Below are 19,465 nucleotides of genomic sequence, written 5' to 3' on the forward strand. Positions count from 1 at the left end.
TCACATTTTAAATCTGAGCTGTAATTTGACAGTAGAAAATTTCATCAACTATTGGGGATCCCATAATATGTGACTAGCATCTCAAAGAAGAATTCTGAAAACTGCCTCTGACACTGAAAACATGAAAATTTCGTAGAAAAATTTGTTTACATACTGACTTTCCAGGGTAATTATTTTGGTTAAAAAAGAAAAATAAGGAAGGAAGAAAGGAAAGAAAGGAAGGAGGGAGGGAGAAAGAGAGAAAGGAAAAAAAGAAAAGAGAAAATAATTCACCTAATTCTCTCTAGGGCTGTCATAGTACATGTAGAACCAAATACAGTAGGCTCTGGGACCACATAAATCCAAGTAAATAGTTGCTTAGACACTGTTTTTGCAAATTATGTTGCAATCAAGATATGCCAAATTTCTGGGAGTTCCCATTGTGGCTTCATGGGTTAAGGACTTGATATTGTCTCTGTGAGGATGCAGGTTTGATCCCTGGCATCACTCAGTGGATTAAAGATCCAGCATTGCTGTAAGCTGAGGCATAGGTCACAGATGCAGCTTAGATCTAGTGTTGCCTTGGCTGTGGCATAGGCCTCAGCTGCAGCTCCACTTCAACCCTTATTCTGGAAATTTCCAATGCCATATTCCTTATGCAAGTGCAGCCATAAAAATAAATGTTAAACTTCTGATTAATGTTTTTCAACTCCAGAGAACAGTGGCATTGAAACATATTGACAAAAATATATTTGTCAATTCATTGAATTATGAGTCTATGAATAATTTTATCCTTGATATTATGTTCTGAAAAAAATTCTTTCAAGAATGAAATAACATGAAAACATGAGTTTTTATGACAGCATCATCTTTCATTTCCTTTTCTTCTCACCTACCCTTCCACATGGTCTGGACAAGACCGAGAGGCCAGTAATACCTTTAGTATTATCATATCATTTCATGTACCATTGTAGAATATAACCTATTGCCTAGTGTTTTTTAAAATAAATATATAACTGTATCATATACCCTAATGTAAAACTTTTGAATGAGGTCATCGGTTTTTGAAAAGGAAATAAACTTTTTTTTGAATTCATGAATAAATATGTGAGCTAACCATCTCAGTTTAGGTAAGGAAAATAATTTTGAAAAGATTTTTTCTTGGTTTACTTTCTAACACTGCAAGAGTCATAATAACCTTTGCTGTACACACTGTTGAATGATATATTAATAATCTCATATTTTTACTAAACCCAATGACATGGAAAAACCCAGCATCACTTGTTATCTGAAATGTGGTTTTTAGTTTGAAAACTGCATGGAAACTGCTGCTAAGGTGACAGTCAGTCCCTATGGTCTAGGGCCATTCTGGTTTTCCCTGATGTCCTGGCATAATCATTAATAGTGCCTGCTTTCCCTCTTATAGTGTCCTGGTTTTTGATAATGAATTATGTAGTCACCTGAGTCATAACCCCTTTCTTTTGATTTTAAATTATAGTAATTTTCCAAAGTGACATTTAGATACATTTCAAGAGAATTTCTTTCCCAGACATTTATAAATATTTGTTGTTGGTGGCTGCACAAGGTATAGGAAGGATAATTGACCTTGGTCATTCCAAAAACCAACAGTATTTTTATTGCCAGCAAAGTGAAATCTTTAGTTTCAATATGAGTCTTAGTCACAGGTTTTCTCTGGAAATTCATTTAATCATCAAAATCATTTACCTATTAAAAGGGCACATTTGTAAATGAAGAAGATAAATTGAGTCTTGAAAGGACTTCAAAATACATGCTAGTGCCTTTGCTTCTGACAAAGGAAACTTGAGTATAATACCACATCAATCCACCAACAAAACCTTTTAAGAGCCAGTTCTTCAAAAGTGCTGATCTATTTTCTTATTTCCAAAAGAGTTGGTCCAGATCAAGGGTTTTCCACAGTTGGTCTGCTAACCATGGCTGACCACTATGAAGTATTCACCGGTCCATGACAAAATGCAAAAAACTAAAATAGTTTTATTCTGAAGTTCAATTTATTCAACATAGGCATTTCTGTTTTTACACTGAGATGATATACATACTTAAAATATTTTGGTATGGAAATAGTCTTAGGAAGTTGGTAAAATTTCTTACTTTGATCCTATGAATTGATAAACTTTATTAAACTTATCTATATCTCAGGAGCTAACCCAAAGGAATAGTTATGCAAAACTGTTATGGTGCATTGGTAAATATTGTGCTTAAATCTTGTTATTAGCTTCATTACAATGTGTAGAGACCCTGCCTTTAAGTCTTTATATTTTGAATGAAAGTATTCGCATTGATTCTAATTATATACTAGGGAAAAAATGCACAAAGAAAAACATGAAAACATCAGGCCTCAATGAATAGGCTTTTAAAAGTCTATTTGTGCATTAGGATTTGTGAAAATTCAATAACTTAAAATGGTAACAGACATGAACTGTTACTGTTCAAACTCTACCTTACATTAGAGGAAAAGCCTTAGAAAGAAGATTATAGTTATTCCATTGGGAAAGCCATTTCTTAGTGCAAGTGCCCAGGTGTGCTATTTAAACTCAGAACAAAATTTCATTTGATGTGCTTTCTTTTATCCTGTTGATTGTTCTTATAGGACTGTTGGAATAAACATGGAAGCACTATGGGAGGCCATCACACCAGCTTTAAAGAAAAAGATGAGAGGGCTAGGAAAACGGAGAAAAGCTTTTATAGTACTTAGAAGAAGCAACTTCAATACTCAGGCTGGCATAAAAGCCTTTCAAAGCATGAAAAGACATAGTGTGAGTTCTATTAATAGTAAATTTAATGCATGAATATGGGAGAAACGGCCAGGAGGAAGAAGAACTAGTATATTATGAAATTATCGTTAAATCTGCTTAAATTATTAAGCTAATGGCTAGCACCCATTTTGAGCCAAGGAATAATGTTAAAAAATGTCAATGATTATTCTTTCATCCGAGACAAAAATGCTGTCAAACAAAGAAATCCTTGAAAATATGAACATACTTGGGAACTCAGAGCAATTTTACTTACTAAACTATGAATTAATTAACATGCCCTAAGCATTCACTCTGCACAGGATGCAAGGCAGCTGAGAAGTCATTGATCCCAACACCTTCCTAAAGGGAATTATTGTATAGGAACAGACTAAGAAGCCCTCTAAGCAATGTGGAATCTTATTATTAGAATTTTTCCCAGCAAAATGTTCTTGTGTCATCACAGAAAGAATTCAGAAACAGATGGAAATTGAGCAAGTAAAGTGAGGATTTATTTAAGTGAGAATACACCCCCATAGAGGAGGCAGGCAGACAGGTGAGCAGCTACCCTGGTTGCTTTGGCAAGCTGGTGGTTAGGGGCATGCCAATGAAGGGGCAGAACATTCACTGGGGGAGGAGTGGTTTGGTGGTCACATTCCCTGATTTTCATCCCAGCTCCACTTTCCTGAAGGAAGGAGGGATTTTTTGTCCTTATTTGGCCTTGATCAGAAGTGCCATGGCCCTGGTGCATCATGGGAACTTCTTATCTGCAAGGCTAATTTTATTGTAATGAAGACATAATAAACAACATGTTACATTTGAATGCTGGATATTCCCACCTTTTCCCACCTTTCTTTGTCTCCAGGATACATATCACCCCAAAAATATGTGGTTTCCTGCCCATCTTGAGGTTCCTGCTCTTCTTGGTCTGCCCATACATCCTCCTCTTTACATGATACTTGGTCACCTGGCCCCATGCTCCCCCTTCTCTGTTCATGCCTAGCTATCTGCCTGCTGTTACAGGATGAGGTCCATGTCATGGGTCCTATGTGTTATGGGTGTTTAGATTAAATAGTTCATGGAGAGGAGTTTTCCATTAGAGAAAACTGTATAGGGGAAATGAAATTGGAGATGAAATATGAAGAAAAAAAGGTCTGGGTAAAATATGAGAAGAGGAAAGACATTTAAGGAGAGGAAAACATGAAGGGAATTCATGAGACCGGGCATAGGAACAACTGACTGTAGGAGATTGTAAGGAAAGTAACTCGATTTGAATAGTTAATGCTAATTTCTAGATATTCTTCATTTGTTAAGTTTATAAATGCAAAAAAAATCTAGAAAGTAGAATTATATAAATTTAAGAGGCAATGATCCCAAACTTTCCCATCCATGACTCATCCCCAGTTTTTGTCCCAGTGTTTAGTTGGTTTCTGAGATATTTTCAATGCCTTTATGAGTATATATTCTATGTCTCTATATACTATGTCTCATATGTTTATACACTATCACTGCTTTATTTTCCATTTTTAAATTTCTCTTAAAAAATCCTTCACAGCATATCACAGTTATATTTTCTCATTTTTATCTTGTACCTTTTAACAGCTGCTTAAGATTCTTTGCTATAAGTAGATCCCCGTCAGACAAGTTATATTCCATTGATAAACACTCTGATTTTTTGTGAGTTGCCAGTACAACTATTTTAGAATGAGTAAGAAAAATGCAGCGTGTGTGTACATGCAATCATGTCCGTGTATGTTTAGAAGCAAAACTAATAAAACAAGGCAAAGTCCACTTACAATTGCTTCTTGTATTGTTCCAATTTTTAACCCCATGAACAGCATTGGAGAGGACTGTAGGTAAAGACTTTCAGACAAGACAAGCATTATTTTCAGGGTAAAAGTTAGAGTAAGAAACCGGAAGACAAATAGGAAAATCTTTGAAATCTTTTTTAATTGACTCAGTCCCATTGAATTACAGAACAGCTTTGGGGCACGAATCTGTCAAAAGCAACAACATACAGTAGCCATGGTGGCATCTCTAGAAAAGTTTTTTCTACTAGTTTATAAAGTTATCTTTGGCATGAGAAGTAGATGTTAACCTAAATTGGGCAGAGAGTGAGTCCCTGGGTCAGGTGGTAGCTCTTCTGGAATGCTGTCCATCACAGTGGACTGGATTAACGGATTTCATAGGTAGACTGGAGTAAGCAGGGCCATTTCTGCACAAGTGGTCCAGCCTCACAACAGAGACAAAACTGAGCTACTGCACGTTCTGGTCCATTTTCCCCACTGCTCTGTTTCCACCTCCTGGCCTCTCTTACTTTTTTCAGTTGTGTAACAATTCCTTCAGCTTGCTTTTTTTTTTTGCTTTTTTTTTGATTTTATGTTCACCCTATGGCATATGGAAGTTCCCCAGCAAGGGGTCAAATTGGAGATGCAGCAGAGGCCTAGGCCACAGCCAGGGCAATACCAAATCCAAGGCAACACTGGATAAAGCATGAAATGGCAGGACAAAAAGAAAAAAAAAGAAAAAATTCCAAACACCTTAACAACCACTGAATGAAGGACAAAATTTGTTTTTCCCTATCTTATTTCAAGGAGAAACCGACTCTCAAGGTGCATCCATGTTTATATTTGTGGAATATAAAAACAACCCCCCCCCAAAACCCCACCAAATGTATAAAAAAAGAGAGATCAGATTTCTGGTTATCAGAGGTAGGAATTGGATAAAGGCAGTAAAAAGGTACAAATTTTCAGTTATAAGACAAATAAATCCTGGGAACTTATTTATTATTTGATTTGTTATTATTTATATTTATTGTTTATATTATTGTGCTTATAATAATAAACCTTATTATTGTATAATGTATTTTTTATATATTTATTTTTATTATTTTATGACCATAGCTAGTGTGTAGTATATTTAAAAGTTGCTAAGAGAGTAAATCCTAAGAATTCTTATCACAGAAAGACACCTTTTCTCTTTGGGAGGTAAACTATTTTAAGTGGTGAGTATTAACTAAATGTATTATGGTAAGCAATAAATTGTTATTGTGCTGTATACCTGATACACACCTGGTGCTGTATGTCAATTATATTTCAGTAAAATTGAGAGAAAAAATAAAGGACAAGACTGGACAATTTATAGGATAATACATGACAGAATGAAATTCAAACCTCTCAAATAAGAACAAAAAAGAATTGGCAAAGTAGACCGTTGGGTTCTGGTACCATCGTTTTAACCCAGAATGAAGACATATCTCATGTTTCTTAAAAGTAAAGAAGCTAAGCCTCTAAAATCCTTGACTGTGTGAACCGGTGAATTCTCCAATGAATTTGTTTGTCACTTAGAACAAAAAGGGTTTTAACCAATACATGTGAGCACATTTAACCCAAAATTCTAGGACTATGTACCAAAAGTAAAGACTAACAGGTGTGTGAGTATGTGCGTCTTATTCACCACAGAGATGGTTTTACAGGAAATTAATTAGCAAAACCAGAGAGTGGAATAAGCCTTGGTAATTTAAAGTGACAGAATCAAGGATATATGACTAATGATTCAATTACAAAGGTAGCCTTTTCATTTTTTATTTTTTTAATTGAAGTATAGTTGATTTATAATGTTGGGGTGGCTTCTGGTGTATTGCAAAGTGATTCAATTACATATATATGCATATGTACCCATATATACATACATATTTTACATATTATTTTCCATTATGGTTTATCATAGGATATTATAGTTCCCTATGCTGTACAGTAGGATTTTGTTGTTTATGTATTTTGTATATAGTAGTGTGTATCTGCTAATTCAAAACTTCTAATTTATCCCTCCCCTCCACTCCTTTCCCCTTTGGTAACCACAAATTTGTTTTCTATGTCTGTGAGTCTGTTTCTGTTTTATAAATAAGTTCAGTTGTATCACATTTTAGATTCCACTTGTAAATGATGTCATATGATATTTCTCTTTCTCTGTTTGACTTCCCTTAGTATGATAATCTCTAGGTCCGTCCATGTTGCTACAAATGTCATTGTTTCATTCTTGTTTATGGTTGAGTAATATTTCATTGTACATCTTCTTTATCCATTCATCTATTGATGGGCAGTTAGGTTGTTTCCATGTCTCAGCTACTGTGACCAGTGCTGCTGTGAACATTGGGGTGCAGGAAAGTCAGCATATTTAGATGCTATTAACCTAAGTCTGACCCCTAGAGCTGAGGTGATGAGGTCATTTGGCCATGCTCTTTTCAAACTATACCTGGAATCTGGGTGGTTTTAAGGCTGACACCAGATTTTACCTAGCCTTTCTTGTCCCTAATTGAAATGTTGCCCTCAGAGGTCTCTCACAATGGAGAACAAAACAATTGAGAACAGGGTTTGGCGTTTGGTTTAAGACATTGATCCTGGTTGTCTTTTTCTCTTCTCATCAGTAATCTTTGACTGATGGGATAAAGGGAGTTTCAATATTTTTATTTTACTCCCTCAACATTTCTACTTTTTTCAAATCTTATTAAATAAGAATCAGAGAGAGAGGATGACACTCAAGATGATGTTTTTGTAAGGAAGTTCCCACATGTAAAAACCTTCAGAAACTGAGGAGAGATGGAAGTGTGAAAATAAGAGGCAAATTCACAGTGAGAAGGAAGGTGAAAGCATCTCAGATCTTTCTCCTGAAAGTATGTTCATTGCATGGGCTATAAAGGAAGAGATCAGAGTGTTTCCGTGAGTGAGAAACAGAGATGGAGATTGGGAGGTCTGAGGAAAAGTTTTGCAACAACTGTTATTTTAAACTCAATGGTGGGACCTTCATAAACAGGAGAAAGAACAGTTGCTAGGAAGGCCCAGAGGAACATGGACAGAAAGTAGTTGGGTTTTTTTTGCTTTTTTTAGGGCATAGCCCACAGCATATGGAAGTTCCCAGGCTAGAAGTTGAATCAGAGCTACAGCTGTCAGCCTATACCACAGCCACAGCAACCTGAGCTCTGAGCTGTGTCTGTGACCTACACCACAGTCATAGCAACTCCAGATCCCCAATCCACTGAGGGGGGCCAGGGGTCAAATCTGCAGCCTCATGGATGCTAGTCAGATTAATTTCTGCTGAGCCACTATGGGTACTTCTGGACAACAAGTAGTTTTAAGAATTCTAGTCTCAAGTCTTTCTCATCTTTATCTGCCCCAACTGGTCTCCTAAAAGGACAGAACCTCTGAGCTAAACCAACTTCCACTTTTTACAATTAAATAGGAAGACAATTCATAATTGTGTCAAGAATTCTTCCCCTGATGAGAAAAACGTTATCCTTGACAGAGTATTAAAATTGCTTTCGTGAAGTTGAATTAATGCAGGTCAAATGCTTTTGAGATTCCCTCATTGGAAAGCATTGTAAAACTGCCAAGTGCAAACTATTATTTATCCTTAGTCTTTGAGAGATTCTGGGATCTGCCAACAACAAAAAAAAATGGAAGAATTGCAACTGTTGAAGAGCATGTTTAAAGTTGATTATTCTTGATGGTTATCAAGATTTGTCTATTCCAAAAGGAAAAGTTACATATTCTGACAGCTGAGTGTGAGTTTTTATGCATTCTCCCTTTCCCAATTTGGCAAAGGAAATAAATCATTTATCGTTCAGTTGTTTTTGTCACTTAAAAATTATTACTAAAAGATATTTGTTTAAAGGTCTTTGAATAAAGGCAATGACTTTACAACTCTTCTCCCTTTCAGCAAAGTGAAATAAGGCTTTATTAGTTTGGGAAACAGCAGAATGTGAGAAAGACCTGCCAGTGATCACAGCCTAATCAACATTTTTTTTGCATTCTTATAATTTTCTTTTTTTCCAGCTATTTTATTATTATCTAATGAAAGAATGGGACAAAATGAGAATTCCTTAAGACTCAAACATGTGAACGCTTTGTATTTATTTTGCCAAGGTTATTGTTAGTCTCAGACCAACAGATGGAGACCTTAAATATGAAATGGTATTAAATTCTATAAATAAAAGGAATAGATTTCATAAGGGAAATATAATTTTAAGTGTCAGTTTAGGCAAAAAAGTTGGTTTATTATAAGATGAAACTTTGAGCATGAGTCTTTGAGCATGTCTATAAATGTAGAGGAACAGGTCATAACATTGGTATATTTTACAGTCAGTTTAGGCAAAAAAAAAAAAAAAACCCACAAGTTTCTATTTACAATAATTATTAACTATAAGAGGAAATTTTTTGTTTGTCTGTTTGTTTTTTAGGGCCATACATGCAGCATATGGAGGTTTCCAGGCTAGGGGTCAAATTGGAGCTACAGCTGCCAACCTACACCACAGCTCACAGCAATGCTGAATCCTTAACCCATTGAGCAAGGCCAGGGATTGAACCTGCAACCTCTGTTCCTAGTTGGATTCCTTTTCACTGCCACAACAGGAACTCCATAAGAGGTGTCTTTGAGAATGTTATGAAGTACAGTATTCCACTGGCAAGTCTCTAACAGCTTTTTTAAGTCTAATTCACTTGTTTTTTGTTTTTCCTGTGACTTTTTAAAAATCTTTTTTTGGAGTATCCATGAGGATGTGGGTTTGATCCCTGATCTTACTCAGTGGGTTAGGGACCCAGTGTTGCCATGAGCTATGGGATAGGCCACAGATGCAGCTTGGATCCTATGTTGCTGTGGCTGTGGTGTAGGCCAGCAGCTGTAGATCCGATTGGACCCCTAGCCTAGTAACTTCCATATGCCGAGGATGCAGTCCTAAAAAGAAAAAAAAATTTTATAAACTGAGGTAAAATTTACATAACGTATCTAACCATTGTAAAGTAAACAATTCAGAGGCATCTAGTATACTCATAATGTTGTATTACTATCATCTAGTTCCAAAATACTTTTGTCCTTCCAGAGTGATTCCACATTCATTGAATTACTCCCCATTCTCTGGTGACTGTCAATCTCTGATCTGTCAGTATGGTTTTAGCTATTACAATATTTCATATAAATGGAATCACAAAACACTGATATTTTGTGCATGACTTTTTTTCACATAGCGTGATATTTTCAATGCATGCCTCATCTATGTTGTAGCATGCATTAGAGCTCCATTCCTACTTATGACTGAATAATATTCCATTGCTTGGATTTAGTACAATTTGTTTATCCACTAACCCACTAATGCGCATTTGGATTATTTCCATCTTTTGGCTGTCAGGAAGTTCCACCATGAAGGTGTATGTACTTTTATCTGTTTGAGTACCTGTTTTAAATTTTTAGCTTACACATCTAGGTGTGGAATCCTGGGTCATGTGGTAATTCTGTTTAACCTTTGCGGAATTACCATCTGTTTTCCACAGAATTAAAATCATTTCACATTCTCATCAGCAATGTACAAAATTTGTAATTTATCTACATCCTTGCCAAGACTTATTTTTCATTTATTGGATTCTAGACATCCCAGTGGATGTGACTGGTACTTATGTTGTGGTTTTACTTTGTATTTTCATAATGACCAATGAGATTGAACAGGTTTTCATGTACCTCTTGGTAATCTGTATATTTTATTTGAAGAAATATATATTTAAGTCCTTTTTGATGATTCTGTTATTGATTTTGACCATTTGAAAAGTCAGGTTGTCATTTTCTTATTATGTTCTAATGATTAGATGGACACATAGTAAATAAGTGACTTGCAAATATTTCTCCTTTTCTACATGTTTTATTTTTCACTCTTTCAATAACATCTTTTAATACACAAAAGGTTTTAATTTTTGGGCTTCCCGGGTGGCACAGCAGGTTAGGGATCCTGCAGATTTTCCTTATCGCACAGGGGGTTAAGAATCCAGCATTGTCGTGAAATGGCTTTGGTTGCTACCGTGGCATGGGTTCAATCCCTGGCCTTGGAATTTACACATTCTGCAACATGGCTAAAAAAAACCAAAACAGAACAAGTCTACAGGCTACAGATGAATGGTTTTATTTCTTGACTTTCAATTATGTTAGGTGCTTGTGCTGATACTACATTGTTTTGATTATTGTCACTTTGTAATAAGCTTTGAAATGGAGGTGTATGGGGCCTTCAGGTTTGTGCTTCTGTTTTGGCTGTTTGAGGCTCCTTGCAAATTCTATATGAACTTGATTGGGTTTTTCATTTCTGCAAATAAGACTGTGGGGAATTTTTTTTTTTTTTTTGCCATGCCTATGGCATGAGGAAGTTCCTAGGCCAGGATGGAAACCACGCCATAGCAGCAACACAAGTCACTGCAGTCTCTGAAATTTTGATGGGAATTGCATTGAATGTATAGATAGCTTTTGTCATCTAAAAATTATTAAGCATTCATTATGTGAACACTGCATATCTTTCCATTTTTTAGACCTTATTTAATTTCTTTCAAAAATATTTTATAGTTTTGAGTGTACAGATTTTACAGTTCATTAGGTAAATTGATACTGGGCAATTTATTCCTTTGGATACTGTTATAAATTGACTCTTTATTAATTCCTTTTGGATAGTTCAATCAGTTGTAGAAATACAGCTGATTTTGAGAGACGATTTTGCACTCTGCAAATTTTCTGAATTTATTTATTAACTTTAATAGTTTTGAGTTGGTTCTTTGTATTTTTTCCCATACATGTAGAGTGATGCCATTTGTGAATAGAGATTGTTTTACTTCTTTCTAATTTGGTTGTCTTTTATTTCCTTTTCTTGACTAATTTCTCTGGCTAGAACTTTCAGATGATGTTGAATAGCAGTGGTGTAGGTAAGAGTTTTTGCTTTTACTCTATCAATTGAAATGAGCATGTGCATTTTTTCTCCTTCATTTCATGTATTACATTGATTGGTATTCTTATGTTGAACCAGCCTTGCGTTACTGAGATAAATGTCACTAGTTCATGGTGTACTGTCCTTTTAATATGCTATTGAATTTGTTTTGCTAGTATTTTGATGAGGATTTTTTCATCTATATTCATAAGATATACTGATTTCCTTTAGAAATTATTTCCTTAATTCTTTAAGGTAAATTCTAAGGTGTGATTATGAGAATAACAACAATCTCACTTAAAAGTAGTCAAAGAATAAGAACAAACACTTCACACTAAAAGACATAGAAATAGATCTTTAATATAATTTTTCATGAATTGTCAATTATAATGAGGGATGAAAATCCAGTCTTTACCACGATACCATTTTTTTAACCGTAATATTGATATATTCATCAACTAAAATATTCTCTATTGATAAAATGGGTTGGAGGGAGGTGTTGCAGACATTATATATTATTGGTGATGATGTGAACTGGTACAGCTTCTGTGGAGAGCAATTTGGGATTTTCTATCAAAATTGAAACGAATGAAACCTCTGACCCATCAATGTTACTTCTGTGTATTTATCTGCAAATGTAAGAACACAAATGAAAATTATGTATGTCTACTTTTACTCACTATTTGAAATATCAAAGTTTAATGAAAGAATAAATGTCCATTAATGCAGAATCAAGTATATTCTATTTCAAGAACAGAATGTAATGCTACTATGAAAAAAGTGAGGTAAGTATAGAATGCTATATTAGTTTGCTACTATTTGTGTAAAATAGAAACTTAGTAATTTACATTGTCTTGATATTTCTCAAAAATGTATCAGAAGAAGCATAAGTGACCTAAAAATCTTCACCACCCACTTTGCCCACAGTTTCATTTATCATAGCTACTTCCTCCAGAAACTCCAGTTCACTAAATCCCCTCCTTCCTGTTTCTTTCATTGCACCTTGTTGTTTGTATCCTCTACCTCATGCCCCGTAAAAAGCTACAATGTGTCAAAATGTCATTATGAAGAACAATTTAATTGTTCCTTCAATTCTATATCTTCCTTCAATTCTGAATTTAATTCATGACCTTTATAAGCATGAGAGCCTTGGCAGACTACAGAAGACAAAAATAGCCTTATGACTGGTGGGCTGGTGATGTGGTTAAGAGGAAGCTGTGAATTCTGGAAATGCATATTCTTTTTGTTATCTCCTATGCTTGACAAAATAATCTGTGAAAAACTGATAATGTTAACAAGAGCTGACAAGATTTGAAAAAAAAAAAAGTATCAAAATGTTAATGTATTTCTGTAAACCAACAAAATTGATCCAGAAAATATCATGGAGAAAAGGCCCTATTTGTTTTAAATATTAAAGACATCAATTATTTAGCAATTAATGTTTGAAACCTTTGTAGTTTAACAGAGAAAAAGCAGAGTTCTCATTGTTGCTCAGCAGAAATGAATCTGACTAGCATACATGAGGACATAGGCCCTGGCCTTGCTCAGTGTGTTAAGGATCCGGTGTTGTGGTGAATTTTGGTGTAGGTCACAGATGCAGCTTAGATCCAGCATTGCTGTGGCTTGGGGTAGGCCAGCAGTTACAGCTCCAATTCGACTCCCAGCCTGGGAACCTCTATATGCCAAGGGTATGGCCATAAACAAAACAAATTACAAGAGACCAAAAAAAAAAAAAAAAAAAAAAAAAAACCCACAGAGAAAATTCTTCTGCATGATGTAGGACATGCCAACTGACAGTCTGCAAACGTGATTCCAGCATCAGGCTTCTTTCCCAGTGACAAGGGCTGTAAGACACTTCTCTTCTTGGAAAGCTGATGGTTGGATGGGCACATTCTGTGTACATGGACTTGATCTTAGTTGAATCTTGGCTGGAAAAATCACAATCTCAGTTGGAAAACCTGTCATCTCAGAGATAAACCTGCCTATATATATGGGAGACTTAACACACTGTATTGAGAACTGTCTTATGTTATTCTAACCGAAGCAAAATTTTTCCGTGGAGATCTGCCCAGAGGGTAAAATGGAAATGAGGATCATGCTACTGGCAATTCTTTTTGCAGGTATGGGCTGAGTCTCTCCTGTAACTATAAAACATTGCTGATTCGGAGATGTGTGTTTTTTGGTGTGAGCCATTGCTGAGATGTCAGAAATGAGCTAGAAACAGATGTGCCCGCATTTGTTCTGCAAGCAATTTTGTGAGATTTTTATAAGTGCTGCTTCTGGTCTCAGGTGATGCTGCAGCAAAAAGCCGCTCATCCCACTGTGGTATATGGCATGTCACACTACTCTTGTCACCATAGGATTGACAGCTTTGAGAGGCTGCAAGTGTAAAATAAAAGGACTTTGAAAGGACTGATTTCTCAGGTAAGCTCAGCACTGAGGCGAGCATAGGGCATCATGGGAGTTGAAAGCCGGAAAACGGTATACTTTCTGGGCACTTGTGCGACTCTCCTAGTTAACTCATAGACTCTGAGAAAGACCCAAGTTCAAAGAGTTGAATGCTCCAAGTCTTTTTATTTGGGGCCATCACAGAAATAAGATTTTATTTGTATTCACTCACTATAAAAAATTGTGCCTATGGATTAAAGAACATTGCAAATTCATATGGAGTCATAAGGAGAGTAAAATAAATGGAAAATAGAACTCACCAATCATAAATTACACAACTAGTTTTAATAAAATTTCTATTTTACTGTGTTAATTTTATTGATTTAATAAAACGCTAATCAGATGCAGTCCCCTCTTCTCCCCAATAAAGTTTTAAAATGGAAGATAAAGTTCTGCTAACCAACTCTCTTCCTGGTTACACTTTTCACAAATAATGTTAATCATTTATTGTGATTATCATTCAGAAAATTTTGTATGCAAAACATAAATGTTGTTTGTTCTTTTTTAAAGCAAAAGATGTGGTATTTATACTAACATATCTTGATTTGTCACTCAGTAATGGGGAAATCATTTATAACAGCATAATAATATCTAGTTATATTATTTTTAATGAATGTATGTTATGTTTTGTATATGTGTATAATAATTTATTTGGTCAGTTCTTATTAATTTTCCTTTGAATTTTTTTTTGTTTTTTTTTGTCTTTCTTTTAGAGCTGCACCTGTGGTATATGGAGGTTCCCAGGCTAGGGGTTGAATCGGAGCTGTAGCTGCTGGCCTATGCCACAGCCACAGCAACACCAGATCTGAGCCACATCTGCAGCCTACACCACAGCTCACAGCAATGCCTGATCCTTAACCCACTGAGTAAAGCCAGGGATCAAACCCGCAACCTCATGGTTCCTAGTCAGATTCATTTCCACTGAGCCACAACAGGAACTTCTCCTTTGAATTTTAAATTGGGAGGAGTTTCTTTAAGTTGGATCCTAATTTTACAGCAAAAATGATCATAGAAATAAAAATATGTTTAGTAATCCAGGATTAGTGTATTGATCAAATCTAGGGAAGGAAGAATAATACATTTCTTATATTGAAGGTTGGGTCAGTCACAATGAAAAAAAATGACAGATTCAAACTTTATATAATTCAGTATTTTACAAAAAATTAAATGGTATTTTAAACATCCCAATAATTCTTGGGTGCATTTAAAATAATAATAGCATTTGGGCAATGTTATATCAATTTTTTAAGTAAATGAATTAGTCCTAGGTTATTTAAGTGACTCAATGACATTTATAAGAAATCCAAGTTCCCAAGAGACAAACAAAGTGCATTTCTCAAAAGGAGAAATATTTACTGTAAACACACATTAACTTCAGGTGCAGTGAAAAATACAAATTCAATTATGCTAGGCCAACACAAAAAAGAAATATGAGGCCAAAAAATATGATGACTGTAATACTTAGAAACAATGAAGACTTATAAGATATAATATTAAGAAATCAAATACAAAACAGCAATCATTAATGATAAATAATTAAATATACATTTTTGCAATGTCTGGGAGACAAAATGCAAAAATAAATATAGCTGTTTTATGGTGTGTTTATGTTTATTTTATATCTTTAAATATTGAAATTGGGTATTACTCTTAATTTAAAAAAATAATAAGAAACATCTAGTGTGAAAGCCTTAGGTCTGTCATTGACCTTGGAAGCATCAGCATTCTATAATAGCTATTCTCTATTCTCTCTCTTTATGTTGGGTGATTTGCCATTAGACAATATCCTATTTGATGTCAGGAAGTATTTCTTTCTTTTTTTTTTCTTCTATTGTACAGCATGGTGACCCAGTTACACTTACATGTATACATTCTTTTTTCTCACATTACGTGTTCCATCATAAGTGACTAGACAGAGTTCCCAGTGCTACACAGCAAGATCCCATTGCTAATCCATCCCGAAGGCAACATTCTGCATGTATTTAGCCCAAGCTGCCAGTCCTCATTTCTAATACATGTTAGTGGTCTCAACACAGAGTGCAAATTTGTAAGAGAATCAAAATACACAGGTACTAAACATAAGAAAACTGACACATTTGCAGTTAAAAAATTAGTCTGTTAATCTTTTGGTCCCCATATACCATGGGAAATGTTTAAGGTCACAAAAGTAAATGTAGAGCTTTTCAGAGGATGGGTGATTTCCATTTCTGAAAAATCCTTAAATATTAATAGAAAGCAGAGACAAAAGACAGAAGACAATATTGTTACACAGTGTATTAGATTGCTAGAGCTGCCAAAACAAAATTAAAATTGCTTTGTTGTTTAAACAATAAATTAAATTAAAATTGTTAAATTGTTTAAACAATACAAATTTACTTTCCCACTGTCATGGAGGCTGGAAGGCCAAGATCAAGGTGTCACAGATTTGATTTGGCCTAAAGCCTCTCTCCTTGGCTGACAGAAGACCACCTTCTCACTGTTCTGTCATTGCCTTTTGTCTGTGCCTGCACATGCCTGGAGTCTTTTCCTCATCTTATGGGGACTCCAGCTCTGCTGGATAAGGGTTTCATCCTTAAGACCTCATTTAACCTTAATTACCACCTTAGACACCCAATTTGGGTCTCAAAACCCAGTTCATAATGGGGGATTAGGCCTTCAACACATGCATTTTGGGGTTGAACACAATTCAGACCATAACATATAGCCTATTTACATATCACATTGAATTATCATTTTCCATAGCACATTTTATAAAAAATGTAATAAATACTTATTTATTATAACTTTGAAGGTGATATCAAAAGTTAACATCTCAGACCCTTTGAGAAGAGAAGTCCTAGCTCAGTGATCATACTGATCCCCTCTCTCTTCTGTCAGCTCTCAGGAGATGTGGGTCTAGCTTCTCAAACCTCCACTGAATAGGCCAGATGAAGGACCCTGGATGTGTAGAGGATTTCACATCTTTGGATGCAAATTGGACAGTGGGCAACACAAGATGGAAGGCAATTGAACAGATAAATCCTCCTCTATTTTCTCTTTGGTGAACTACTCTTGGAGAATAGAACCCTTCGACTCTCCTGGACATCCTTCCAGGGAGGTTTAAGGCGGAGTGACTTTAAGTGAACTCATCTACCTGTGTAAGTTGCAGCCAGTGCAGTAATGTATTACATCACTCTGTGCTGCTCTTCTTTATTTTGTTTGTTTTGCACATGGAAGTTCCCAGGCTAGGGATCTGCAAACTATGCCTGATTCTTAACCCACTGAGCAAGGCCAGGGATCAAACCTATATCCTCAAGGACACAACATTGGTCCTTAACATTCTCACAATGGGAACTCCTCATTCTTGTTTTTGTTCACTTTGTTTAACCTTTGGTTTCTCCCTCAGGCTTGCACCTCCCATGTAAATTGTCAACGTGTTAATCCTGACTTCAAGCTCTGGCTCCAACTCAAAAAACAGAAGTGAATATTTTGCTAAAACTCAACCTCTGTCCACAGGTGCTGAATAGAACCATGAATAAAGAATTTTGGGTGGAGAAAAAAATAGCTTTTATTAATTTCCCAGGCAAACGGGGACACAGCAGGCTAATTCCTTAAAGACTGTGACCTCCATTGAGAAGAACTTCAGGGAAGTTCATAGTCTAAAAGGATTAAAAATAGGATTTCAGATAAGAATCAGTGTTGAGACAAACATATATTCTTCTTTCTTTGGGGGAATCTTACTCATTAAAGCTGATGTTAGGAGATCTTGGTGTGATCCTGGTGGAAAGGGCATATTTCATCAGAGATTAGAACAAACTAGGGAAGTTTCTGAAAAACATCATGTGCTAATAATTTTTAACCACAGGCAATTGTGCTTAGAGTGCCCAATCTTTAGCTTACAGGGGATTGAGTTTAGGGTACAATCCAGCAAAGGAGAAACACAATGAAGGACTCCAAGCTGTTCAATTTTAAAGTATTCATTTCTAAAAAAAAAAGGCATAAGGAATATAACTTTGATGTGTAAGATGCCTACATCATTATGTGTATCCCTTGATGGGAACCAGGATGCGGCCTCAAGGTATTTTTGCTTGACTGTTCCTCCTTTGTCTCTGCATCCCTTCCCTTATCAAATCAACAACTGTCTGAACCTGCCCCTTGGAATTCAGGGAAGGCCACTGAGGTTGAATGAGGCCCATTTCCTAGAAACAAGAAGTGGGGGACACTGAAGGGCTTTTGAGCCCAGGAGCCCCCAGGGCTTCCTTTCTCAGTTTCAAATACAATTAGTGTATGAAATTGTGCAAGCGGATGACTTCTCAGGATGAGCTTTAGAAGGTGGATTGCTCATTGATCTGAAATCGTCCATTGTGGATTGTAAGAAGGATAATGATAACTCCCGGAAATCAGTTGCATTGTAATTACTTAAACTTTCACTTTGTTCAAGTGCAAATAGTGGGCAAGTGTGGGAAGATTAGATGGCTGTGTTACTTAATTAACATGTGGACATTTATAAGAATTGTGAAAAAAGATGAATACCTTTGCTTCCAATAGAAAAATTAGAGTAAGAGAATTATAGGCCTGGGACAGTCAGTTTCCATCTTAAGATATCCTGTGAAGCCTGAGCACTTCTGGCAGCTGCAAAAGACCTTTTATTCTGGCAGCTGGTGGCAGACATTCCTGAAAATCTAGCCAAGAATCTGATTGTAAGGGAGACAGGTCTGCAAAGAAGACTAAAATATGCAGACTTGGCCAATCTCTTGGGTCACATCAGGACCATGAGGGAAAGAGTAGGATCCCACAATCTGAGATGAGTATATTTTGGAAGACAAATCTGAGAATCTTCAGCCCCTAAAGTGTCCTGAATTCTACTTTTCACCAGAAACAGCCCCTTCTCAATATAGAAGTGCTTTTCTCCAATATGACACTCAAGATTTAGTATGTTCCAGCCCATGTCTGGTAAGAAATAATCATGAGGAATTGCAGGTCATGATTAATACACACACACACACACACACACACACACACACACACACACACACACACAGCATGGGTAAGGCCTTGAGGAGCATGCACAGAAGTGGATCCTGAGCTGTGAGACTTCTGGGCAGGTGACTGCAGCTGCAGAGGGGAAAAGCACTGAGAAACTGTGGCTTAGGACTACTCTGGTGATCACTGTCTTGGTTCAGATTCCATAGAAGCAGAGAAGGAGAAGGACTGATTAAGGTAGAGGTGCTTTGTTTTGTTTTGTGAGAGGAAATACAATAGGGACCTGGAGATAGCCAAGCAAAAATGTGTTCTCACGTAATGTCTAGACTTGGCTTGACCTCCACAAATCACCCCCCAGGGTGCACTCTCTTTCAGCACTGGGGCCCAGTCTTTGGAATATGCTGATAGTCTCTGCTGTGGGTGATTCCTACAGGGAAGGAAAGGAAAGGAAGATCAGCTTCTGTGAGAAAAGGCACTTAGTCCAGGGTGTAGTCTTGTTACAGGAAAGGGGACACTTTCCAAGGCCCAAGTGTTGATGCTTGTCTAACACTTGAAAATTAATTGTCTAAGAAGACAT

Source organism: Sus scrofa, chromosome 8, assembly GCF_054392235.1.
Source record: "Sus scrofa isolate SSC_HxYL_T2T_F1_AM1 chromosome 8, Sscrofa_HxYL_maternal_Yorkshire_Landrace_v2.0, whole genome shotgun sequence".
NCBI lineage: Eukaryota > Metazoa > Chordata > Mammalia > Artiodactyla > Suidae > Sus > Sus scrofa.